This window comes from Chelonoidis abingdonii, chromosome 2 (assembly GCF_003597395.2).
Source record: "Chelonoidis abingdonii isolate Lonesome George chromosome 2, CheloAbing_2.0, whole genome shotgun sequence".
NCBI lineage: Eukaryota > Metazoa > Chordata > Testudines > Testudinidae > Chelonoidis > Chelonoidis abingdonii.
Genome location: NC_133770.1, coordinates 49377085 through 49404289, shown reverse-complemented (window position 1 = coordinate 49404289; position 27205 = coordinate 49377085). Strand labels below are relative to the sequence as shown.

At 38.6% G+C, this 27205-nt stretch overlaps 1 long non-coding RNA gene across 1 annotated transcript; it reads right to left on the bottom strand.

Moving 5' to 3' along the window:
* Positions 1-3911: 3911 nt before the first annotated feature.
* On the bottom strand, positions 3912-17774 carry LOC116827638 (uncharacterized). Its single transcript, XR_004374366.2, has 4 exons — positions 17696-17774; positions 6707-6837; positions 6068-6277; positions 3912-4251 (listed from the first exon to the last, which is right to left on the bottom strand). It is a non-coding gene; the product is annotated as an uncharacterized LOC116827638 (long non-coding RNA).
* Positions 17775-27205: the final 9431 nt, after the last annotated feature.

The following is a 27205-nucleotide window of genomic DNA, read 5'->3' as shown; positions in this document are numbered from 1 at the left end:
GCCTGCCGCACTCTCAGCGACCGGCAGAGCGCCCCCTGTGGCTTGCTGCCCAGGCAGGCACTTGGCGTGCTAGTGTCTGGAACCTCCGCTGACTATAAGAAGCTTGGGCCAGATATTAAAAAATCATCAGTATCATACCGAGAAACTACTCAATTAAAACACCAGATATGTAGGTAGGTCAGGAAATGTTTAGGAAGACGTGATTAGGTTTATCCCTTTTATTTCATTATGGCTTGTGGATTCCTCTGTGCTATCCCCAGGTGTTTTTCTTTTGCTTGTAACCTTTATGCTGAACCTTAATTCTTGCAGTTGCTCTTTTAAAATCTAGCAGTAGCCTGAGTTTCCAGATGTATTTTCTTTCCTTTTTTTTAATTTATTTTTAAGAACAGAATTGGATTTTTGTGTCTTAAGAGGTTTGCGCACATTTAATTAGCTGATGGCAACAGCTGATTTCCTTTTTTTTTCTTTCTCAGCTTTTCCGGGGAGTAGGGGGGGTTTGAAAGGACTTGAGGGTACCCCATAGGAAGGAATTCCCAAGTGCGCCTTCCTGGGCTCTCAAGGGGGTTCTGCAGTTGGGTGGTGGCAGCATCTACCAACCCAAGGTCAGAGAGAAGCTATAGCCTTGGGAGTTTAATACAAGCCGGGAGTGGCCAGTATTAATTTAAAAAAAAACAAACGAGGAGTCCTTGTGGCACCTTAGAGACTAACAAATTTATTTGGGCATAAGCTTTCATGGGCTAAAACCTACTTCATCAGATGCATGGAGTGAAAAATACAGTAAGAAGAATATACATTATAGCACATGAAAATATGGAAGTTGCCTTACCAAGTCTGGAGTCAGGGCTAACGAGCCAAGTCAGTTAAGGTGGAAGTGGCCTATTCTCAACAATTGACAAGAAGAGGAGAATACCAAGGGAGGTAAAATTACTTTTGTAGGGTTAACAAGGCCAATGAAATCAAGGTGGCCCCTTTCCAGCAGCTGACAAGAAGGTGTGAGTATCAGCAGAGGGAAAATTACTTTTTGTAGTGACTCATCCACTCCCAGACTTTATTCAAGCCTAATTTGATGGTGTCCAGTTTGCAAATTAATTCCAGTTCTGCAGTTTCTTGTTGGACTCTGTTTTTGAAGTTTTTTGTTGAAAAATTGCCATTTTTAAGTCTATTACGGAGTGTCCAGGGAGATTGAAATGTTCTCCTACTGGTTTTTGAATGTTATAATTCTTGATGTCTGATTTGTGTCCATTTATTCTTTTGTGTAGAGACTCTCCAATTTGACCAATGTACGTGGCAGAGGGGCATTGCTGACGCATGATGGCATGTATCACATTGGTAGATGTGCAGGTGAACGAGCCCCTAATGGTGTGGCTGTTGTGGTTAGGTCCTATGATGGTGTCCCTTGAATAGATATGTGAACAGAGTTGGCAACGGGGTTTGTTGCAGGGAATGGTTCCTGGGTTAGTGTTTTTGTTGTGTGGTATGTGGTTGCTGGTGAGTACTTGCTTCAGGTCTGGGGGCTATCTGTAAGCGAGGCTGTACTCAGGCTCAAGAGACAGATGCCAGGACGGCCACTGTTATTCACTGCATTTTCAAATAAGAATTTTAATGGGTCTGTAACTCCCATATGCACTTAGACTGTAAGTTCTTCAGTGCAGTGGCTGTTGGTTTGTTATGTGTTTGTACCCAATCTACACATAACAAACCAACAGCCATTGGTTTACTTTCTGTGAGAGTAAAGAGAGAATCTACAAAATTCCTCGGTGATATGAGGTAGGATAGGAGTAGGGTGACCAGATGTCCCAATTTTTATAGGGACAGTCCTGATATTTGGGGCTTTGTTTTATATAGGCACCTATTACCCCCTACCCCCATCCTGATTTTTCACTCTTGCTGTCTGGTCATCCTAGGTAGGAGTCACCTCCCTGCTATATACCTAGCACCCAATGATAGTGCAATCCAAAGTACACATTCCTGGCCCTTAAACCAGGGTTAATCCTCTCACTGTTGCATAGCCACACAATGTGGCTATTCTAGCCTATTGCTGTATGTCCAACCCATCACAGGGAGAAAATAGATATATCTAGAATCAGACATGTGAGCATGAGATTTGAAGAGCTCATATGCGTGAGCTATTCTTCTATAGCTAATCCGCAACTCACTCCCACAGAATACATTTTTTGTTTTACTTTTGGCCTTCTCTGGCTGACCTCCTCTTGATTAAGCCAGGGCACTGCAAGGCCAGCATACATGGCCTTCCAGGACATGCAAACCTAAAAAATCATATGTTTTTTCCGCTTGCTCTGACCTTAAAATGAGGGTGGAGAGGTGGAGGAGATTTAAAAACAAGGACATGACTCTTCTGTAAGAAAAGAGAAAAACAATACAGCTACTTGCAGAGACAGAGGGGGAGTTTACTCCCTTGTGCCTACCTCCCAGACTGAACATCCAGGGAGCCCCAGGGTACCTCCACTACAGGTAGAACCTGAACCTCAGGAGGGCAGAGCAAGTCTGGCTGCTGCTAGAGAGCTAACACCTCTTCACAGCCCTGGGGCTGACTCCACCACCACCACCTCACCTCAGCAACACACTGCTCATTTGTTCTAAGGTTGGGTGGTCTGTTGAGAGGGAAGAACAGCTTTAACCAATGCAAACCAATGAAGTGTAATCTACCTTTTCAGTATTTTCTCTCCCATCACTGCCAATAATCAAAGTAATACCTGTTTGAAAGCCAACTCCTTTTACCTGTTTCTTTCCCTGATACCAGAGACTTCTGGGTGTGGGGTCATTATTCACTACTATGGAGATGATTGAAATAGCACACAAATAGGATTGTGATGTTACATGAATAAATGCACGTTTATGGCAACTTGTGATAGAAAATAATTTAAACCTTTTTGCATCATAAAACTGAAATTGAGGCTGTGTCTACACTAGAAACTTGTGTTGCCATAATAATGTTGGGTAGTCATGTGACTTTTTACAACATTTCTATACTGGCAAAAGCCTAGGTGTAGCCACAGATTGGGCTTGTCTACACATGAAATGCTACAGTGGTTCAGCTGTAGCACTTCAGTGTAGATACTACCTACACTGACAGGAGTAGTTCTCCTCTCAGTGTAGGTAATCTACCTTCCTGAGAGACAGTAACAAGGTTTTTTTTTCACATCCCTGAGCAACCTTCCTGGGTCTACTTAACTTTTTAATGTAGTCCAGGCCTTATACTGGCATAAAATTGCTTTTGCCAGTGTAGCTTATTTTTCTTGGAGAACGAGCATAAACCATACCAGCAAAAGTACTCTTTATACCAGCTGCATCTCCACTAGGAGGATTTGCTGGTATAGGTACACCAGCAAATGATTTCTACTCTAGATGTGGCCTAAGTAATTTCTGAACCATCATACAGGGTCTTTGTTTTGTACTCTTAATCCTACTTCCCAGAGAGGAAGAGAGGACACAATTCCATTAATTTAACGGAGTTCAACCTGCTTATACCAGTGGTGAATTTGTCCCACTATTTTTATCTCTGTATCTAGTTCAACAATGCAATCAATCATTCTTACAAAACAGAGATCTCTGGATTGACCTATAAATGTACAAAATGGAAAACAGGAAGTTTACCCCAGTGGTTATCTTGGGCACATATTTAAATAATATTCTAAATAAAACAGACAAAAGTAGAATATAGTTTTTCTTTGAAATAGTACATTCAGTTTTATAGACTAATGTTTCAAAACTATATTTCTTTCTCCAGCAACAACCTGCCTTTGTGCCAACTTCTAAATAACCATAAATTTCATTTTTATAAAGCTTAATGAATACTTGGTCAAGATGCTGTAACTATTGGCTTCTACCTTTGAGCAGAAATGGAAAAAGTGGACACTGGGTAAAATGGAAAAAAGATCACAGCAAATCCAATGTTGCATTTAATATGAAGGGAGCTTTGTTTTCATGCTGTTGCAGTTTTCAGTGATTTTAATCTCAAAGTGGCTGATCAATTTAAGGTAAGTGGCAAGCATTTGGCCTAGTTCCCAGGCTCTGCTTTCCTCAGAGAAAAGAAAGGATTCAGGCAGACACACAGACAACAGGCATCATCGGTGGCTCTCACATTCCAAACATTTTAGCACAGATTGAGTTGGAATGGTTCTACTGTTTACTGAAATCTCCTAGGTGTTCCATTTTATCCCCTCTGGTTGTGGTTATCCAGGTTGAGCTTCTCAGGTCAAGACCTCCATGAGGAAAAATGGCTTGTAGAGCCTTGAAGGGAAAGACACATCATAGGTCAGGACTTCTTATTAAAATGCAATTTCAACAGCTTATTGCAAAATGTAAGTCCCCGGACAACAGGTAATTTAGTGCTGAACTTTTTCCTAAGGCTTACAGCGAGGCGAGAGCTGTTTTACATGCATTCCAGAGGAAAGAGCGAAGATAATCTGCTTAACAAGGACAAAACCTCAGCACTTTGTGTGTCTGGAAATAACTAACAGATAATTAAGTGTTATTTTTAGTCCTTTTTTCTTTTAGTATAATAAATATAAACTATAATGTGTTAATCACATTTGGCTTATTATATAATTGCAAAAATCACTAGCTCCTTTAAAGATGGGGGGAGGGATTTTATAAATACAAAATGTTCCTTTTATTATAGACAGATCTTAGACACTTAGGCCTCAAATCCTGCAAACACTTTCTTCCACAAGTAACTATGCATGTGAGTAGTCCCTACCCAAGTGTGTAGTTATCATGTGCACAGCGTTTGCAGGCATGGAATCATAGTAATGAGGGCAAGGATGAGGACACTCTGGGGCTGTGTTTTCTTATTGGTAACTTTATAGTGGAAATGCCTTTTCAGCTATACACGTTATTTTCAGGCAATGATAACTTTATTTAAAGTATCTTTTGGGATGAAATATCCTGTGTCTATTCTCAGCCCAAAAGTTAATTTGTTTTTGTTTTTGCTGAGGTTTGATCAAATTCAGTTTGGCTGCTATTACCTGAGCATGACTAAATTGATGTTTAATAAAAAAAAGATTTGTCACAGTAAGTGTCTGAAAACTCATAAAATAGTTTGTTTAAAAATTCTGTCATTCCATGGCTTTGTCTCTGTTTGAAGATTTTCTACCCTTTTAATAATGTCTGGAGGAGTAATGTTCCAGATGTGTAATCATTTGAAATACGTGTGTGTCCTCATTTATACAAGTGACAGAACTGAAATGACCCCTCCTCAATGCCACTAGAGTCCTGATGCCTCACAAAAGTGCAGTGAGAGACATCAACATGGTGCATCCAGGTGCCAATGCATTTCTTGGAAAGTGCTATAGGTCAATTACATATTCAAATACATTTACTGAGGCCCCTTTTTTACCCTCAATTCGTCCCTTAAAAACATGAAAATCAGACAAGCTGATTTTTCTAAACAAATACGTTAAATACAAAGAGCGACGTGTCACCCATGGCTAAGAGATGGAAAAAGTGGTGGTGATGTGGTAACAATCTACAAGTATCTGATGGATGTCAAGGAGCAAGAAGGGAGAGGAATTGCTTATAGTGGTGTGATAGGGGTATATAGACCACATACATCAGTAGAGCAGAGAAAGGGCTAAACACAGACCCTGGGAGAAGCAGGAAGTGGACCAGCTGGCCTCAATTGCAGCTGCTGCTATAGAAAGGCTTTGCTTTAGCAGACAAGGACTGGGGTTGGAGAGGAAGGAAATTGTCCTACAGAGCTTGGTTTAGTTCTGAAGGAAAGGAAGTTCATCCCTGATGGAAGGGCTCAGGTATCTGACAACTTGAGAAGCCTGCAGTGTCTGGTTCAGAGGCCAGTACACCTAGTGGACAAAAGCTGCCTCTGGTCAGCAGCTGTGGTTTTTCACTGGAGTTGTCTAGAGCAATCTGTGCCCCAATCTTCCTTTGGGAGAAGGCTGCAGTAAGGTGCAAATTATGCATTTACTGTGGTAAGGTTTTACGGTAAAATAGCTGAATGTTATGAAAGATACAAGTGTGCCTGTGTTGCTCCCTGCTACTATACACCTCTCTATATTGGCAGGTTCCAGCTCGCTATGAGAATACTGACCTCCCATCCCAATTGGGATGATCTTCCACAGAGTAGAATCCCACCAGGTCTCTCCGGAAGTGTGGCCTACGAGAAGGTGTCTAGACCCCAACCACCATTAAGGTAGAGAAGGAGTTAAGACAGGCTCAAGAAGTGGCAGAAGGTGGATCATGTAGACTCCTGGCAATGACTTTGCTCCAGAGAAACCACTCCTTGACAGAAGGGGATCAGCTGCAAAGAGAAGGAAGCATCTTTCTGAGAACCCTGAGGAAAGAGCTCAGACGTTAACGGGAAGAAAGCTGAGGAAAGGACCTGTGGATAGCATCAAACAAGAAATCCTTCTTCACACATGTGAAACAAAGAAGCTATTTTAAGAGTCTTCATTTTAACAAACTCCCTTATTTCCACACAGTCCTCTCACTCTTCCCGCTACTCCCATGTTTGTATGGAGCCTTTTTACAGAGAATACTCTTAATTGAAAGTCTGTTAAATGGCATCAACTGTCCTCAGCGGGGGTGGAAAAAACTCAGTCAACATAGTATTTTTCAGACGCTGCAGGTAAAATCCTTTTCTGTTTCTTCTTCAGACAAATGCATGCAAAGGTCAAGAGAAAAGATCAATGATTGGTAGATAAATGCAGCTTCTGTCCCTGATACTCACGGCTCACTTGCTAGAAGACCACAGGCATAGCATATGGTGCACAACCCAGTTAGTCAATCCTGGACCCTGGCTTTACTCCCCTGGATCTGGAAAATGTTTGGCTGGATGGCTCGTATTTTCCTTTGGCTAGCCTGTGGAGAACAGAGGGGCATTTATTAACCAAGATTGGGCTGTTCAGGAATGGCCTGTAGCTTGCCAAGCTAATCACAGCAAAGGGTTGCAAGATTAGATTTCTCCTGTTTGACTAATCCAGACTCCTACTAGACAGAAGGCAAAAGAGAGTTAGAAGGAGGTAGGATGAATAAGATATGGGTAAAAACTGACACATTAGAGGGGATAATAGAAACACTGGACCTAAGTCTCACTTACACTAAAACCCCTTTACAGTTAGTGAGGTAGAGTGAGCTAAGCTGACTATGCTCACAGTTGAGGAGTGGTTTAGGACTCGAGATAGTGCTATCACCTGCCTCCTTCTCCACTAGCGAAGAATATCTTTTATGATCAGGCAAAATTCAGAGGCAGTCCTAGGAGAATGCTAAGAGTGCAGCTGCATGTTGGTGTCCTCTGGACCAGACATTCCCATGCCTCCCAAAACAACTACCAACTATAATCCCTTTCTGCAGATAGTAGATAGCGCTGCAGAAGCCACCTGTTCCTCCTCCCCACTTGCTGGTTGCTGTTGCTATGCAGGGAGCTGGAGGGAAGTTAGTGCTTGCTTCTAGCAGCTTGCAGGTACCCAGCAGCTACAGTTCCTACATTGCTCCATCTCAGGTTTTCAAGTTGGGCCCAGTCAATTGTCAAAGGAGACTCCTGTGCTACTGCACTCAATCTGTGTACTGTCCTGGGCCAGGAATTCAGTTTAAATGCATATCCACCTGATAGTTAAGGCCAAATGGGACTACTGTGTTGAAAATAAGATGTTTTACCTGTACACAGACAGGTAATACTGAAGGATCAGGCTGCTAAATATGTTATATTTGTAGCTACAGCCCCTTGAATAATATCAACAAAACAAACGTTACATGATTAATGCTTTAGTTTACTGCGTGCAAGGATAACAGCCAAGAGACCTTCATTTAATCCCCAGTTAGGTCATTTATTATTATTTATTTCTCAACAGAACATCATGATTAGAGAGGAAAGTCGTAATTCTGATTATGTGAAAGTTGAGTCACTTATAGGATTGTTGATTGCAAATATCTGAGCTAATCTCACATACTACTAGACATATTAGGTGACATTATCATGACTTCGTCCAATTTTTCATTACAGAAATCCTATGACAATTCTTTCTTCTGAGAGATTGCTAAAAGCATGATACTTCTGGGAGTCTGGATCTGAACCAATAAGGCAGAATGTCTCTAGCATCTTTCACAAAGGCACTGCAACATTTCAGTCTGGTTCTTCAGTTCCCTGTCTAAGGTGAATTGGACTATACTGTTTGTATAATGGCTGAAATCTATATCCATGTACGTGTTTGATAGACTAAAAATATTTTAACAATTGAATTCCTTCTTACAAAGCCTCTCTGATTGGTCTCATAATTATATCCATATTTAACTCTGAGCTTTGGAGACTAGGTTCCTCTTACAAGCAGTTTGCCATTAAATTGGTTTTCAAGCTATAAAGCATGACATTTCTCATGTGCCAGATCACAATGTACACTTTCATAGTAATCTATAAACTGTTTAAATAAATCTGCTCTTAGAAACATGTTACTTTTTTTAAGTGTATTGTGGTCAATTAAAACCTATCCTAGTAGCAAGAGCTTTGAGTATATAATAGAAGGGTTCTGCAAATCCTCAGCCTGTTAGAAAATAAATGAAACAGACTGATATATGTTAATTGACTTCCTAACCAAAGTGTTGAAAGAGCAACTATGGAATTAAAATGTTAACTCTGCACTGTTGTCACCACACCACATATTGCATCATGATTTCCATCTGGAACGTACAAGACTAGAGCACTTAGTTTAAATACGGAGTTTAATAGTAAAATGAAAACTTTATCTAAAGGGAAAGAATCACAATTAATTGACCAAAATTAAACATGTAATCTTCGTTAGGTCCTATATTTGCTTGTTTAACTTTTATAAGTATCTTCATGTTCTTATGGGGCAGTTATTGCAGTTTGTGAGCCTCTAGTTTAATATGTGATCTTACAGATACAGTAGTACTGTATTATGAAATCTTTATACACGTATTTGATCTGGGGAACACGATTTTTATAAAGTACAGTCTGACTTAATGGTTCCAGATCATTCCCGATATAGCTCAAATGACATTCCCTGTGATTTACCCCAGGGATTAATTTAGCCCAGTGTGCCAAAAAATAATCCATGCTAAATTCATTTACAGGTCAGTTTATTAATATTATGTACCTTGTACACAATTTAATCTTTAGGGTCACATTTTTAAAGGGTTTAACCCCATTTCCAAACTGTACCCAAATGTATCTGCAATTCATTGTTTGTGCAGCTTATAGTATTTGGACCGCTAATTAGGTGATATGTGAAGTTAGTCTGGTAGTTAGAGGTTTAAATTCTGTCATTTTTGACCTCAGTGCTTTGAGTCACATTCGGAGACCATTTTTTAAATTTGCTCATTCATCTTTTAATAGATTTATTCAGTTAATTTGTCAAAAATGAACTTTGAGCAGTACAGTAACATTTTTCATTATAGCACATAACATACCTGTCTAATATAGTCATTGGCCAGTTGGTGAACAAAACTACATCACACATGAAATTTAAAATATGGTATAAATTTATTTTGTAAGTTACGTAAAAGTTCATTTGCATTAATTCAGATATCTGTTGTGCAATGGTATAACTTGTCTAGTATATAGGTCTGGGCTGAGCAGTCTTGAAAAGAAAATAGAGCAAGAAGAGAAGATGCCTATTAGTAGCATCAATGAACAAAAATTTCAGTTCCTGAATGAATACAGAAAGCTTTTAAGAAGTCTTGTAGTCTAAGATCCAATAGCACTTTTTACAGGAGTATGGGTTAATCCTGGTGGCTTGTACAATTGCATTCTACCTGTCTCATCATTTAAATTTGTGTAGGGTTGTTGTAGCCATGTTGGTCCCAGGATATTAGAGACAAGATGGGTGAGGTAATATTGGACCAACATCTGTTCATAGATTCATAGATTATAGGGCTGGAAGGAACCTCGAGAGGTCATAGAGTCCAGTTCCCTGACCTCATAGCAAGACCAAATACTGTCTAGACCATCCCTGATAGCCATTTATCTAACCTACTCTTAAATATCTCCAGAGATGGAGATTCTGCAACCTCCCTAGGCAGTTTATTCCAGTGTTTGGTGAGAGACAAGCTTCCAGAGCTCTTCTTCAGGTCAGCTTCTCTCTGTCAACAGAAGTTAGTCCAATAAAAGGTTTTACCTCATCCGCCTTGTCTCATCAATTAACTATGGTATTCTTCTCTACACTCTGTGCTGAAACCGTTGTGTAGCGTTGCTGGCATCATTATAACTGCTGTTCAAGGTTGGCTGAATTTTCCTAGTGGGTGCAGCAATACCTCTATTTGGAGTCTCTGTAAAGCACTTAAGAATCCTATATTTTGAAAGGCAGGATAAATGTAAAACATAAAACATGATGGATTTTTATTTATTTATTGTCTCTGCAATGCACAGTTTGATGCTTTATAATAAGTGGTTGGTTCCCTAGACAGGGATAAAGAATTTTAGAAGCAAATAACTTATTTTTAACAGAAAGGGGAATTAACCATTGCACAATACTACAAGGAAAATGTTGGATTCTTCATCTCTTGATGTTGTCAAATCAAGAATGGATGCCCTTCTAGAAAGTACACTTTAGTGAAACACTGGCAGACTCAGAGACATTGCTGGTTCGCTACTCTATTTCAGCAACTCCTGAGGCCTGACAAACTTGCTACACCTAACACACTTTTCATATTGCTTATCCAAAAAATGTCTTCTAAGATATGGAATGAAAGCTGGTGACACACTGGTGACTAATCATTGTGAAATGTAATGCTACATGAGGAAGTATAGATACTTACTGACATTATGCTTTAAAGTCTGTAACCAAATACAGAGAGTAACAGGTTTTCTTCTAGACAGGAGGGACAGTAATTATCTCCCTGCCTCTAATGTAAATTAAGCACTGGGAAACCATCACAAAGGAAGCTGCATTTGGATGAGAGTCAACAGGGAAAGCCAGGGTGACTTGGAGGATGTGAAATCAGTACAGGAAGACACCAAAGACTAAACCCACATGAGGTTATCTTGTCACTGGAATCAAAACAATGAGTTTAGGGAAAATATAAGAAGCGGGGACGTTTTGTTATCCACTTCACTGACAATTGTAGGCCAAAGGGAGTGATTCGTGGAAAATTTGGATCCTGATTTGACTGAAAATCAACAAACTCCACAAAAGGCCTTTGAGGGCGAGAAAACTGCTTTAGCCAAAGGATTGTAGATTGCTAAAGCTATGTTTAGTCTTCTAAAACTATGTTATACTTTGTTTTATTTGTAACCAATTCAATTTCCACTATCTTTACTCGGTACCACTTAAATCTGTGTTAATAACCTTCTTTGTTTTTATCATAATAATTAAGAAATATTATATTATATCATAATATTAAGAAACGTGAATTCCTAGTTGAATCAAACAAGCTGGTGTATACACTGTCCCTTTGGAGATAGTGAACTTTGCCATTGCTGTGAGTGTCCAGGGGAAGGGGCTGGATACTCCAGGGCAGTTTATGCAGGATGCAACTATTTACACAAGTACATAATAGAGAGTCTTAAAATATACAGTGGGACTGTCTCTTGACGTACAAAGAGTGTCTATCAAATTTTGGGTGTGACTATAAAGCAAAAAATAAATAATCTTTTCCAAAACAATATTACTGTGCTATAGGACATATATATGACCATGTATACCAGTAGGAGAATATATAAACTAGTGGGGGGGAAATAAAAGGGTAATGAATGTTGACAACAATTTAAAGCACAAAGGTGATGCTCATTTAAGTCAGGAAAACTTTTGCTCCTATACAGTTAATCGTGAGCCAATCAGCAGTGCATGGATGGGGCTTGACATGAAAGGGTCCCTTTCAATCTGTATTTCATGGTTCTCTTTAAGGAGGGGTCCTCTCTTATTTTTTTTTTAAATCAGGGTTTCTTACAGCAGTCATTGTGCTGCCTCTCCCCTCAGTGAACTGACAGAATGGATTTCAATCTATCCCAGCAGGAGACAAGCACTCTGGAAGCCAAGTGGTAGGATATCTTTGTAACTGTTTGAAAATTTTAATCAGGACAAAAGTGCTCCTGCAGGTTAGGAAGATAGATTCAACTACAGTGTGGCCAAAAACAGTCAATAAACAATTGGCCAAATTCATCCCTGGTGTAAAGTTACTGACATCGATGGGATGAAAACAAGGGTGAATTTGGCACCATATGTCTGACAGGCCTGTGTTAAAGGAATATTGGCTTTCAGAGGTACCCACAACTCCTACTGGCTTAAATGAGAATCATAGTTGCTCAGCACTTCTGAAAATCAGGCCAATGATATGTGTTTCAGTGACTGGATGTAAGTTTTTCCACATCTTAGAATGCATTTTTGTAAATATTTTTGTTTCCTTTTAAGTTGAACACACATGGAAGGGATTTGTGGGTGCAAGGGATACTAAGCTGTGTTTGTGGTGAGACAGATGTCTTGGCCACTGTGGGAGTTTTTAAAACAAATGAAATAAACAAGAAAAATAGTAACATATTATTGAGGCCTCCACATTAATGGATATTCGTTGAATATTTTGACCAAAAATGGGTATTACACCCATAAATAAATTTATCTCAAGTAACTGCATGTTCGCCAACAATCATGGCCAGAGGCAAAAACTATTTGCATGTCTTGAGCCAAATGTGCATTACATTCTCTGACCCCGGACTCAAGTTCCATTCACGGGTTAGTAGTTTTATCTGAGCCTTTATTGTAAACATACATTTCAATGGTACTACACATTCTTCTGAATTCAAGGGAAACATTTACATCTGTTTGATAGCTGTGCACAGTAGCAGATTGTTATAGGCATACTGAATCAAGTGTGGGAACGAATGAGAATGGATGCAGTCATTTAAGCTACAGCAATATACCAGTCCCAAGGTAACTGCTCTTGACGAATATGTGACTGAGGCTGTAGATATCAGATTATCATATATCGTAACTAAATCAAGACCATGCAATCCAATCCTAATTTTTAGGGTACATAGCACACAGTAGAATGTACATTAATTAATAATTAAAGGGACACTGCCATGTGCTTTTTAGACTCTTTTTAGCATGATCTCTTAGAATTTTGAAATTTCCTTTCCAAAGTGATCTAGTCCTTCTCCTTTAGTAACCAGAGACACAAGGAGAAAGTCATTTATATATCTGCTTCCTTTCTTCTTTACTTCTCTGTGCATCAAAATTATCACTGATTTCAACAGGAATGAGTATGATTCCAGGAATAGTGCTTGTTAGATTACTGCTAGTCCAGAGCCAGAAGAGGGAGCACAGAACAAAACCATTGTGTTAATTTAGATGCCACCAAGCTTGTATTTTCTGTAGGTGTTCAACAACAGAATTATATAAGGGCATAAATATAGTGGCATCTAAATAAGAATTGTGTTTTCGTGTTATGTCCTGTTGTGAAGTATCATTTTACATACAATATCATTAGCATATGGAATTCATTGCATCATGGGCCTAGTCAAAAGCCCATTGAAGCCAATGGAATGCCATTGACTTCATGGGACTTTGGAGCAGGCCCATACATACTATAATATGATGTCACCACATTGCACCACCATATTTAGAGGATTCTTGTAACTCTGTTCATCATAACCACACCTCTCCCCACTGTTGGGAGGGAATGAAAGGCATTTCTCCTCTTTGTTCTCCTGTACCCGTAACCCTGCCCACAACAGATACACACACATCCCACAACAGTCTGCTAAGAGGGTGGAACTGGCTGTGCCTCATCGGTTTTCATTCCCCCCCCCCCCCAGTTCTGGATGCTTGGAGAAACTGGCTGCCATCTATTAGGTCATCAGTTTCTGCCTGCCTCACGTGGGTCATGAGGAGTACATCTTTCATTCTGCCTAAAACCACAAAGAGTAAGAAGAGCTCCAAACAGTTCTTGGAGCTCCACAAGAGCCATCTACAATGCTCCAAATATGCAGATAAGGCTCTAGAGCCACAGACTTATCTAGGGGAAAGCCACCATTTCTTTGCAAGAAAAAGGTCTTAGGGTCTGAACCAAAGCTCATACAATCTTCCCACTGAATTCAATGGTCTTTTGAGCAGGCCATTAAATAGGGCAGAAATGTCAATTAAGAATGAGGAGTGTATTGGGTGGGGGCCCTGGGAAATGAAACACCTTATGAGCTTCACTTAAATCAGTCCCTGTCTTTGGAAAGTGATAGTCCCCTTTACAGACAGTCTGATTGGAGCCAGGTTTTGTTTTGATCAGAGATTAATGAATTACTACAGATCAAATAAGAATCAACATAAGTCTTTGTGCAAAATGTGCATTGAATTGAATTGAATGAAAGGCTTTATTTTTTATGCTGGCTTGAACATTTTGTTTTTGTTTTGTTTTTTGAATTGTCACACTCGTCTTGTTCCTGGTTTCGTCAGGAAATGAAGAGACCAAAATACCACAAGAAAGGTGATTTTCATAGAATTTCTGAGCTAACTGAAAATATGAATGTCTAGAAATCTGCTATTTGTCTCAACATTGCTAGGCTGATTTCCAGATCAAAGAGGCTCTCAAAGATTCTGGTATGTGTCCACATGTACCTGAAAAATGAATACTTGTCTGAACTGAACTTACAGTATGAATCATCACCCATCACTGGTTCAGATGCCCAGAGAGGGCTATATTGTTTTGCAGCTGTAATAAAAAAAATTGTATTTCACCAAATGATTATTAGAGTCTGATCCTGCAAACTTCTACTCATATTACTACCCACTGTTTACCCAAGTGATTTCTTTGAAATTACTTGTAGTCCTACTGAAGGGACTACTTGCAGAAGTAATTGGTTCCTACTCCTGTGAGTAAGGGTTTGCAAGATTGGACCCCATGTATCTGAACTTTAAGTAAGATAAAGATTGTTTTGAGAAAAAGTTAAATGGCAAAGTGACTATTGCATAACTTAAGTAACATATGTCATTGTTATAATTCAATAAGCATTAAAAAAAATAAGTCAGAATGGAAATCTTCATTCACAATTGAAGTGGAGCCTAATTCTGATCTGTACTTATTTCAACCCCAATACACTCAATAAGATTGCATGAGGTGTAGTCAACACACAATTTTGCCCTTAAACGTCTGCTATTCATTGACACCTTTTAGCAGGCTTCAAGGCAATACATTTTCCCCCTGTTTTCTAACATCAGTCTTTTGTCACTTTATAAGAAGGACAAATTCAAACAGAACTTAGATTCATGGGATCCATTTCAAATGGAATCTAATGGAATTGGTGGCAGCATCTCATGATAAGTAATTTTGGTTGGATGTATTTGTGGAGGTTTCATCACATGACATCATCTTTAATTAAAGATGAATCTTTAATTCTTGGAGCCCTCAGGACAATCCTGGAGGGTTGGCAACTTTATAACTACTGAATTGATTAAAAAAAACCATGTATATAGTTTGTACAGGAATATTCAATATTGCCAACTCATTACTCTAGAAATTTTAGTGAGTTTTTTTTATACCTGTCTCACAAAATCATGATGAAAAGCTGTCAATTCATGAATTTTCCCTTATTCAAAATGGGCACCATCTCCTATAAGTATCAATGGAGCTGAAGTCAGCAAGATGACCCGTTTTGCCCCACAGTCTATCTACATGTGGAAGTGAGGCAGCCTTTAAATACATTGGCTCCTGCCTTCCATTGTTTTCAATGAGATGGCAGCCATTTTGTCTGTAGGCATGGCTTTCACTGTATTATTCAGGGGGCTATAAAAGACACAAACACTTTGAGGAGCAGCAGAGACACTGAAAGGTGGTTGAGGGGGAGCAGGGCCCTAGAGGAGCAAGAAGCAGATTTAGTTGGTGCAGGGGAATGAGGTGATTATAGGGAAGGATTGAAGGTGGGGGGGGGTGGTCCAGAGCAGGAGGGTCAGGAAAGTGTTGTTTCTTGCAAAAGGCTAAATCAGTCCCATATTGATTTTCCCATGACATTATCACTTGTATGAATGATTGACATAAGTTTAAATTGTAATATAAAATGTGTACAAATATGAATCGTGATGCATTAATTAGGTCAGTGCCACTCAAGCATTTACCATCCAGCTCTTCGTTTATCAAAGAAAATAAACCAGGAGGGGAGAGAGTCAAGGCAGTAACAGGAAATGGATGGCAGTTCTTCTATATTATGGGTGAGGCAAGGGTAAGTGGAGTTTCCATCTGAGCAGCTAAGGAAAGGCATGACTCTTTTGTGTATATTAAAGGTTGACTTTTCACACACACCACTGGCAGAGGAGTAGAGGGGAGTTAAAAAGTCAAAAGACTGACTAAAAAATGTGTTGGTTTTTAAAAACTCATGGATTTGGGGGGGCAACTTTGTGATTTTTGATATGTTAAAGATGGCTATACTGAATTTGTGTCCTGTAATTCGTAACCTATTCATCCTCAGCTTTGCTGTGTTCCCTTACCTTTTAAACCTCTCACTCTCTCTTAATGCTTGTGGAAGAAAGTAACTTGAATTGTCAACAATTCTGTGTATTTTTAATAAAAAACTACGGTGGAATTTTGAGAGGAGCCTAAGGGAGTGAGACACCCAAATGATATTGAAGTGCCTCACTCCTTTTGGCTATTTTGAATATCCCAGCCTTACTAACTAAAAATATACCCCAAAATGCTTTTCTTTACTCTGATATTTTGGGCCACATTTGAATTTTAGAGGTGTCTACAAGCATTAGAATCCTGGTTTTGTTTTTTCAAGCTGGATATCATCACTAGCTATGTACATTCAGATCTGAGATGTCAGTATTATTTCATTTGCACTGAGTACTATATGAGGTTTAATTTTTAAATCTTTTCAAAACAAACCTTCCAAAGGGTTTTACTCACCACCAAACTCAGGCTCTGCAGACGTCAAGAATTTAGGGTTCCTCTGCCTCTGTCGGGATGATTCACAAGAAATTGGGGGGTTGTTTTTTTTGGTTTTTCTGTTTTAAATCCCATAGTTTGGCCACGCAAAATCTTGATTAACTGCTTCTCTGCAATTGCAGACTGTCAGCCAAGTTTGTGGCTTCGGCCCTCAAATTCTTTCTTTAAGAATTGTCTTAAACCCCTCCCCACAAAAAAAAAGGATCTCCAAAATGTAAGTTAATCTGTAGTGATTCAAATATTTAGTGTCCCACAGATGGATACAATGAATTCCCAGAGGAGGATAATCTTTGGGGTAAAGCACAAGATTGGGAGTCTGGAAAACTGGTTTCACTTCTTGATTCTGCTGTGGATTCCTTTTGGAACTTTGGACAAATTATCATCTAGCCTCCATTTCCCCATTGTCAAAATGGGAACAATAATACTGACCTCTTTCACAGTGGTGTTGTGAGGTATCATAAATGTTTGTAAAATATTTTGAGTTCTGTTGATGGAAGGTGCTACCGAAGTGGTGGAAGCGCAATGTATTTACCATTACTACATTCTATCAAACACCAAATATTTGTCAAAAGTGAGTATTTCAAAGGTACCTAACACTACAGGATCTATGCACTAATTAGTAGCTAGATTCCAAAAGGCTCCTGTCAGATAATAGTCTTATACAGACACAGGTTTTACCAATGCAGGTATAGGAACAATATTTTGGAGTTGTCCATCTCTTATGAAACAAATATTTGCAAGAATGCCAGGGAGGGAGCAGTCCTTTCATTCCCCTGAGCATACAGACTGCAGTTGTAGTTGGTTTTTGTGTGACCATCTTTACCCTGAATATCTGACTTACCAGAAAATATTCTGCCTTCTTCCTTTGAGTCAATGTACTTTGTTTCATAATAATATTTGTATTGTACTTGTTATCTATAGATCTGAAAGCACAAATACAGAAATTTAGGTGTTAGAGATGTTAAGGCTAAATTTTCCTAACGATCAATTTTGTGTGCCTCCAGAGTGACACGCAATGGTACATTTCATCTGACAAGTCAGTGGCAGAGTTAGGAATAAAGACATTGTCTCATGACTCACACTTCTATGCCAAATTCATTGTGACCTTGATCCAAAGCCCACAAAAGTCAATGGCTGCTGCTTTACGTTCTTTAAAACTCTAGGGCAGCTCTTTAGCTGATGTCAAATGGTATTGACTTCAGTAGGCACGTGCCAGTTTAGACCAGTCTCATCTATTTGTTTATGGGTCCAACTTTGACAAGTAACTATATGGATTGAAATGGGTTTCAGTATGCTTCATGATCTCAGATGTAGTTTTCTATCCAAATGTTCACTATTACCTGACTATTAAGTATGTCACAACAAATCTCTGAACATCAGTGATACAGATTCCACGTGGGAGCCAGGAAGCAATTCCTTCAACCTCTTCATTTCAAATACTTGGGCTGGCATGGAAATGCTGTTTCTCAAGTGCAGTTTTTTACATTTCCGTTGCAACAAGTGTGATCTTGATTTCACAGTAGCTTTAGTTTTATCCTTTACAAATATAATTCCATAAACTCATCTTTATGGGCAAAATCATCAGCAAAACAAGGTGGACCTAATGCAAATTTTGTCTTAATGATAAGCAAGAGCAATGCACACTCTTCTATTTGCATAAAGGTTGAACAAATGTGGTGAAACAATGCAACTTCCAAACATTCAACTAGCAAGCAGGAGTGGTTAACTGGGGAGTTTTGCACGGGAGTTTACAGGGAGAGTGGGAGAGTGGGGGGATAGAACACAACATTCTTTAAACTTAAAAGCCAAAAACACCCCCTTGACATAAACAAAACAATGAAGGAACCAGCTGCAGCAGTAAAAAGAGAATGCAGGCAGAAGTCCAGCAACAGAGTGGGGGCTACCCACTTTATTGCACCCAATGCAGCATGTATGATTACCTGCCCTATGGGCAGGTGACTTATGTGTGCATTCGATGCAAGTAGCTCCTGGCCGTCAGAGACTGTGTACAGGCTTTGGAGACCAGAGGGGCTGAACTGGAGGAGCTGGGGGAGACAGAGAGGTACATAGATGAAACTTTCCAGGACACAGTATAATGGTCCGACCCCTGGTCTGACAGCCTCTGTGCTGTTGAGGAGGATGAAAGTCCCAGGGAAGGAGAGCATCTAACTGGAGCAGAGGGAAACAATCCCATAGTTGGGACTCTCCTGCCAGATGATGTTGTGGTATCCTCTCACACTGAGGATACCTCTCCGAGGGAGAGCACTCCAGCTATTAAAAAGAGACAGGTATTAGTAATGGGCAATTTGATCATTAGAAACATAGATAGCTGGGTTTGCGATGACCGGGAGAACTTCATGATGACTTGCCTGCCTGGTGCGAAGGTAGAAGATCTCTCAAGACATCTAAATAGACTTATGTGTAGTGCTGGGGAGGAGCCAGTGGTCTTGGTACATGTAGGAACCAATGACAAACGGGAGGATAGGTGAGAGGTCCTGGAGGCCAAATTTAGGCTGCTAGGTAAGAGATTGAAGTCCAGGACCTCCATGATAGCATTCTCTGAGATGGTCGCACTTCCACGTGCAAGGCCAGTTAGACAGGCAGAACTGCAGAGTCTCAATGTGTGGATGAGACGATGGTGTAGGAGGTAGGGTTTAGATTTGTTAGGAACTGGGGAAACTTTTGGGAAAGGGGGAGCCTACACAGGAAATATGGGCTCCACCTAAACCAAAATAGAACCAGATTGCTGGCACTTAACATTAAAAAGGTCATAGAGCAGTTTTTCAATTAAGGGTGGGGGAAAGCTGACAGGTGCGGAAGAGCACATGATTCGGACATCCCTTAGGGGAGGATCTATTAATAGAGAATCTCTATGTCCTAGTGAGGACGAGAGGATGGAAAATGATAAAATACAGGCAGGGTCTGATCAGAAACAGTCAAAAAAGTGTCCCATTCAGTTACATAGTGTGATAGCTGACAGCTAAAAGGAGACAAGTTTTTAAAGTGCTTATATACCAATGCTAGAAGTCTAAATAATAAAACAGGTGCCTCATATTAAGTGAAGATATTGATATAATAGCCATCACAGAAACTTGGTGGAATGAGGATAATCAGTGAGATACAGAAATACCTGGATACAAAATATATTGGAAGGACAGAACAGCTTGTGCAGGTGTGGGAATGGCACTATATGTGAAAGAAAGCATAGAATCAAATGAAGTAAAAATCATAAATGAACCAAACTGTACAATAGAATCGCTATGGATAGAAATTCCATGCTCTAATAATAAGAATATAGCAGTAGGGATATATTATTGACCACCTGACCAGGATAGTGATAGTGACTGTGAAATGCTCAGGAAGATTAGAGAGATTATTAAAATAAAAAAATAATAATAATGGAGGGATTTCAATTATCCCCATATTGACTGGGTACATGTCACCTCGGGATGGGATACAGAGATAAAGTTTCTTGACACCATATCTTGAAGCAGGTAGTCCTGGAACCCACCAGAGGAGAGACAATTCTTGATTTAGTCCTAAGTGGAGCACAGGATCTGGTCCAAGAGGTGAATATAGTTGGACCACTTGGTAATAGTGACCATAATATAATTAAATTTAATATCCCTGTGGCAGGAAAAACACCACAGTGGCCCAAAACTGTAGCATTTAATTTCAGAAAGGGGAACTACACAAAAATGAGGAGATTAGTTAAAAAGAAATTAAAAGGTACAGTGCCAAAAGTGAAATCCCTGCAAGCTGTGTGGAAACTTTTTAAAGACACTATAATAGGGGTCAACTTAAGTGTACACTCCAAATTAAAAAAACACAGTAAGAGAACCAAAAAAGAGCCACCATAGCTAAACAACAAAGTAAAAGAAGCAGTAAGAGGCAAAAAGGCATCCTTTAAAAAGTGGAAGATAAATCCTAGGGAGGAAAATAGAAAGAAGCATAAACGCTGGCAAATGAAGCGTAAAAATACAATTAGGAAGGCCAAAAAAAAGAATCTGAGGTACAGTTAACCAAAGACTCAAAAAGTAATAGCATTTTTTTTTTTAAGTACATCAGCAGCAGGAAGCCCGCTAAACAAACAGTGGGGCCACTGGACGATCGAGGTGCTAAAGGAGCACTCAAGGACAATAAGGCCATTGCGGAGAAACTAAATTTCCATATAATAAAATTCTATTTTAATGGGAATAACTAAATAGCAAATATTATTTATCCTATCTTGTATAGGAATCAATTCACCAACTAGTGAAGTGCTGTTTCTTCTGAGTTTTGAGGTACAGCTGTTCAGCAGCCCATAATAACACTACACAACTGATGTTTTTTCCTGGCATTCAAATGCTTAACATAATTTGAACATAGTTGTTTTTATTCCATTTATTTTTATTTGTTACCTGATACCAGATATGTTGCCTGCTCCTGTTCCCAGGGCATTTAATGCCCAAGCATTTGACTTCAGCAAGATAGTATTGTATCCAGAATATTATCTCCTCTACTAGTTTTTCTTTCTAATCTTGTACACTGTGATAAATAAATTGTTCTAGTGTTACGAAGCAGCAACCTTTGTGTGATTCTGGCTATCTTAATTTACTCCATCACTAAATTGGGTTTAATAATACTTTGGTAGAGTGTTTTGATATTTCTGGATGAAACCAAATTCCTTGACCCGTAAGTCTCCCTCCACCTTTAAATAAATCTAATAAAGAATCCCAAAAGCAATCATTTAAAGCTGTGTTTTCCTACACTTCCAAATTTCCCTTTGTTTGTGGGCTTGCCCCGTATCTTTCATTAACATTTTTGAGCAAATGGTGAGCTATCACACTGCCGACCAGTCCAGGAAAGGGGTATGTATTGGCAGGGGAGAGGAGCTTTTCTGTTGCTTCAGGCAAATTCCATTGCAGAGGACATTAAAGTAAGAAAAATTTCTTTAACTGATTCTGGCCTTCAGTGTGCAGTGTGCTTAAAGCAGCAAAGAAGAGGGTGGAGGCTGGGCTCCCACTTTCCTCAGAAGATTGAGGTAGAGCAAAGGAAGCTTAAAAGGGACAATATTTTCTGTGGTGCTTTATGGATTTTTTTTTTTCTGAGCATGGTTTGCTGGGAAAAGAATTTGCCCCAAGCAGCATGTTGGGGTTTTATTTTATGTTGTTGGCTGCTGCAGTTTGAGGTAATAAAGAAGTGATAATGGTAATGAGGAGCCTTTTGTCTTGCAATAAAATCTTTTCAAATAAATAGTTTCTGATAAGCATTATGCTGTAAGTATGGAAACTACCACAGTTGTCAATAAATGTAAGAACACCTGCCATTTATCACGTAACTGCAATGAGATTTTCTGCCAGGCAGGTGTTAAGGCAGCGCTATTATTCTTAACCGTAAAGAGCTTTCAAGGACTGTACAACCACATATTAATATATTTCCTTGAAAGAATACTGGTCCAAATTCTCCTCTCAAATATGCCCATGTAAATCCTACTGAGCTCAATGGTTTTATTTAAATTAACTATATTAAAGATTTGTTTAAAAGCATATTATTAGTGTCTTATAATGTCTTTCATACAAACTGTATCTCCAAACATTTCATTGCATTCATGAATACAATACATTATATGCTATAAGAGCCTGGCACAACTGTCCCTGACTTCCGTGTGAGCTGAATTAGTCTCTAAATGGTCAAAAAAAGTAATATGACATATAGCAACATGAATAAATGTAGCATTCAATCACAGAGTCAGCAACACATGGACAGCAAAAGTGCATGGCATTGGTAATGGAGGGATGTGGAAAGAGATTTTCAGATGAGATCTGAAGATAGATGAGATAGTCAATGAGTCAGAGATAGCTGCAGAGGAGAAGGCTCTTATACCAATACTGGAGATGCTGGGTGCAGGGATATTCATATGTATTTCCATTTAAATTGATTTTCTCTCACTTTTTTTCCTGCACGTTTAAAATATAGACTGCGTTCATTTTAAGGTAAATGTTTTAGGAAATTTAAAACAGTGCTGATGATACTAACGCTGAAAGTCTTTATAGATTAAATTAACTTTTTCTTCAAACGTTTATCAATCATCTATTAAATCTGATTTCAATATAGTAAGTATATCTCCAAAGAAGTAATTATACTCTCAGATAATCTTTCTTTTCTATTACTATAATCTCTTTTCAATACATTGCTAATGTAATTCCCTGGGGCTTCTCAGTGATGTTACCGTAAGTGTACATGTATGTGCGCCTGTGAATATAAAAGCATATGGATCTGGAATCATAAGATAAATAATGATTTTACCTCACTGTGATAAAAGACTACAATATTCTGCACTTTTATAGAGACCTTCACAATCTCTCCCATTGTTAGATAGGTACATTTTATTATAACCATTTTAGAGGTAGCTAAAATGGGGCACACAGAGATTGTTACTTGCCCAAGACAACACAGTCAGTTAGTGGCAGAGCCAGAGGTAGAATACTGGAGTTTTGATAGTTAGTGCTTTGTTCCAACCGTTAGACAGCTTCCTTTAGTAGTAATAGTACAAGGAACAGTGGCGATGCTCCAGTCCTAAAAAACAAAGTGCCAGAACACACTTCCATCCCCCCCGAAAAGTGATTGTATCAGAAGAACCAGAAAAGAACCCAAAAGTGCCAGAACAGCATTAGCTGTGGTGCCCCAAAAAAGTGCCAGAATGCCATTACAGCACAGCTTGAACCCTGAAGAATGATTACTATTAGGAAGTGAAATATTTACCAACAATTACCATTCAGTGATATCTGAAATCCCACATTTATTTCCTATTCTTAGTTAATTCCTACTCTATGATATCTGTTGTTAAATGGTGGGGTTTTTAATGAGTTTGCCCATGCTACATCTTTTATTAATAATGTACTATAATATATCTAAAGTAGTAGTTTTCTGGATCAGTTTTAACAATATCTCATGACGAGTGCTGCATTTCAAGCTCAGAACTAAATGTGCTACGACAGTGATCATAGTGAGAGTGAAATATAGTGGTAACCATTAATAATACATAATATACTGCTGCCACACTAGATAATTGTAATTGGTATAAACTCTTCTGGTATGCTGTGGATAATAAACAGCTTATATACTTATATCTGGAATGCCTTTAAAATGAGTTACTGCATGCTCAACATTTGTCTCCTTCAATTTGTTCTCATACTGTAGACTTGCATTACATTTCCTCAACTGATAAAACATTTTACAGCCTTAAGGGTTATATTGTTCTTATCTCCATCCAGAGGAATTTATGCATGTAATTTGTATTGATCTTAATGGGAGTTATGCATGTAAATCCATGTGCAGTGAGATGAGGCTATATACCATGGAATGCAGACTAAAGTGTTTTCATCTGGAAAAGGCACCTGACTATTGCTTACAATTACTGTCTTTTTGTTTTAGGCAGTGGTCAACAAAAATTCATAGCCGATGTTATCAGATATTATTCTGGAAACAACAGCAAAATGCTTTTGCATGTATACTAAGTGCAATGTTCAGGTTCCAAACAATAATTGACTGAAGGCAGTCAGTATCTAGTCCACTGCACTGAAGTAGGGAGAGAAAGTATCACTTTGTGCACAGCAAAAACAGCAACAACGAAAGTAAGAAAGTGGAAGAGGGTGAAAAAGGATAGGGAGTTTAAAGGAATTTTTATAATATATAAATAGTCCCAACTGCCTTGGAAAAAGTTCGGAGGAAAACTAGGGTCTACTATGGATGTAATCGTCCTTTTAATGTGTTCAGATACTATTAGAATGAGTAGGAGATATATACTTAGATTTAGTGATCTTTTTGGGAAAAAAAGTAGTAGTGGCTCTCTCAGGCTCTGCTCACCAACTAAGCTCTTTTCAATTGGGATACCAAATGGAAGCTGTAGTCACAGATTTTCATAATATGACTATCCTCCTTGCATGTTTTGAACAGTGATAAGGTAGCAAACAATATTGGTACATAAAATTAGACCTCAAAGTCAATGAATAGCCCACATGTCAACGCTATTGTGTCAGGCTCTCTGTGAGCTCCAGCAGATATCAGTGCATTGGTTACACCTGATTCACACTTTGAAGTGTATCTTCACAATCACAAAAGCTTACACTCTGTACGGCATAACATGACCGACCCTCCAGAAAAAAAATCCAGTTTGTCAAACTGCTGCAGACCAGTCCAGCTCAGCCCCTTCTTATCCTAGCTTATCTAAGTAACATGCAGAATTAAACTGAGTTCATTAAATCAGGGTTTTTTACATATACCAAAAAAGTCAGTGTCTTTGTAACTGTAGATGCTCTAGTGAAAAAAAAAATCTCTATATTAAATAGTTTGTGTCTTTTTCCACAGTACCTCTAAGGTTCTAGCTCACAGAGCTAGGATTCAGTGGCTATATTCCTTCCTCAATGCTGACTCAAAATAAAAACTGTTTTTTCAGAGTAAAGTCTTCTTGTATTGTGATTAAATATTCATTGTTTTATCTTTTATAAGAATAATCTAATTTATTATGTGGGCAGTATATTTATGATGTCCTTAACTATTCGATTTTTTGCTTTTAAATGCTTGGGTTTTGTATATGATGGCATCAGTAAATATACTCTTGTCATTCAGTGACACTAATGAGGCTTTTTAAATGAAGGTTTTGATATGTATCCACACACCTTTCACAATGAATTGTGCCCACATGAGGGCAGTAGACAGCAGATGGGGGCAGCAGTGAGGTTGGTTGATGTAACGTTACTGCATTTTCATACTTGGTTCGTATAATTTTACCTTATAATATATTGGCTTTGTCATTTTTGGAGTCTTATAAAAAACAAAATGAATTTCCCCCCTCTTAAGCTATTGTTGTATATGTATATTCCCAAAAACTTCTATTATGGAATTAAGTTTATAGAGAGACATGCAGTAGTTCATGTCTATATGTATGTAGCACTTCTACATATATAGGAGCTCTTGACATTTATTATTTGAAAGTAATTAGTTTTCCGAGTGTGTTAAAAAGATTCCATCCACCAAGTATTTTTCTGGTATATATAAAATGACTTATAAGTCATAAATATCAATCTTTTAAATTCCAGCTATTGTATGTGCATATATAGTGCTATTGTCTTTGTACTTAGGATAGGAAATACAGTGGAAACTCTAATTTCCATATAATAAAATTCTATTTTAATGGGAATAACTAAATAGCAAATATTATTTATCCTATCTTGTATAGGAATCAATTCACCAACCAGTGAAGTGCTGTTTCTTCTGAGTTTTGAGGTACAGCTGTTCAGCAGCCCATAATAACACTACACAACTGATTTTTTTCCTGGCATTCAAATGCTTAACATAATTTGAACATAGTTGTTTTTATTCCATTTATTTTTATTTGTTACCTGATACCAGATATGTTGCCTGCTCCTGTTCCCAGGGCATTTAATGCCCAAGCATTTGACTTCAGCAAGATAGTATTGTATCCAGAACATTATCTCCTCTCCTAGTTTTTCTTTCTAATCTTGTACACTGTGATAAATAAATTGTTCTAGTGTTATGAAGCAGCAACCTTTGTGTGATTCTGGCTACAATCAAACACTTAAAGTGCAGTTCTACTCTGAAAAGTGACTCTGTAAAAATGGCATAGGATCTCCATATTTATTGACTAATGATAGCTGTCAGATCAAATCTGTAATAAAGAAAAACAAAAATGGCTTTACTAACTGTTGGCCCTTCAGACTCAGCCTGAAATCTGAGTTAAACTAGGTTCTTTCTCATTCCCATATCACAAACAATAAGGCTTCTGCAACTGGAATTTAGTTGACAATTCTGTTGATCACTCATGAGCTAGAATTGAATCCTGCTCACCTTCTTGTGTAGTCGTGTTGACTCTGCAGAGCCAACAGGAATAAAAAGTAGTAAACATTTACATTAGTCAGTAAAGTCAGCTAATATGACTGTACATACAAGGATCAGGTCTGTTGAGTAAGGTGCCATTTTTATAGTAAATTTTTCAGAATAGAGCGGCCCTTTCAAAAAACAGTCTGATACCGTACTACTTTTCATAGTACAACTGCATGTCAAAAAGTGTTTAGGATGCTCCATGTATAAATCAAATGGAGATTTTTCTGGAAGATTTCTCATCTGGAAGGCCAAAAAAATGAAGTGTTTTATAAGGTCAGGAGCCTGTTACACATACATATATCAGAAGCAGATACACAGGTCTGTAAAAGGAGGAAAGAGAATAGAAAGGGATGGGGGGAAATCTTATCCATGGCAATTGTTAGTAATGAGCAGGTAAGAATGATGACATGTCAGCCAGTGATAATTACAGGATAAGAGAGAACTTTAAAATCTTGAGAAAATGGAT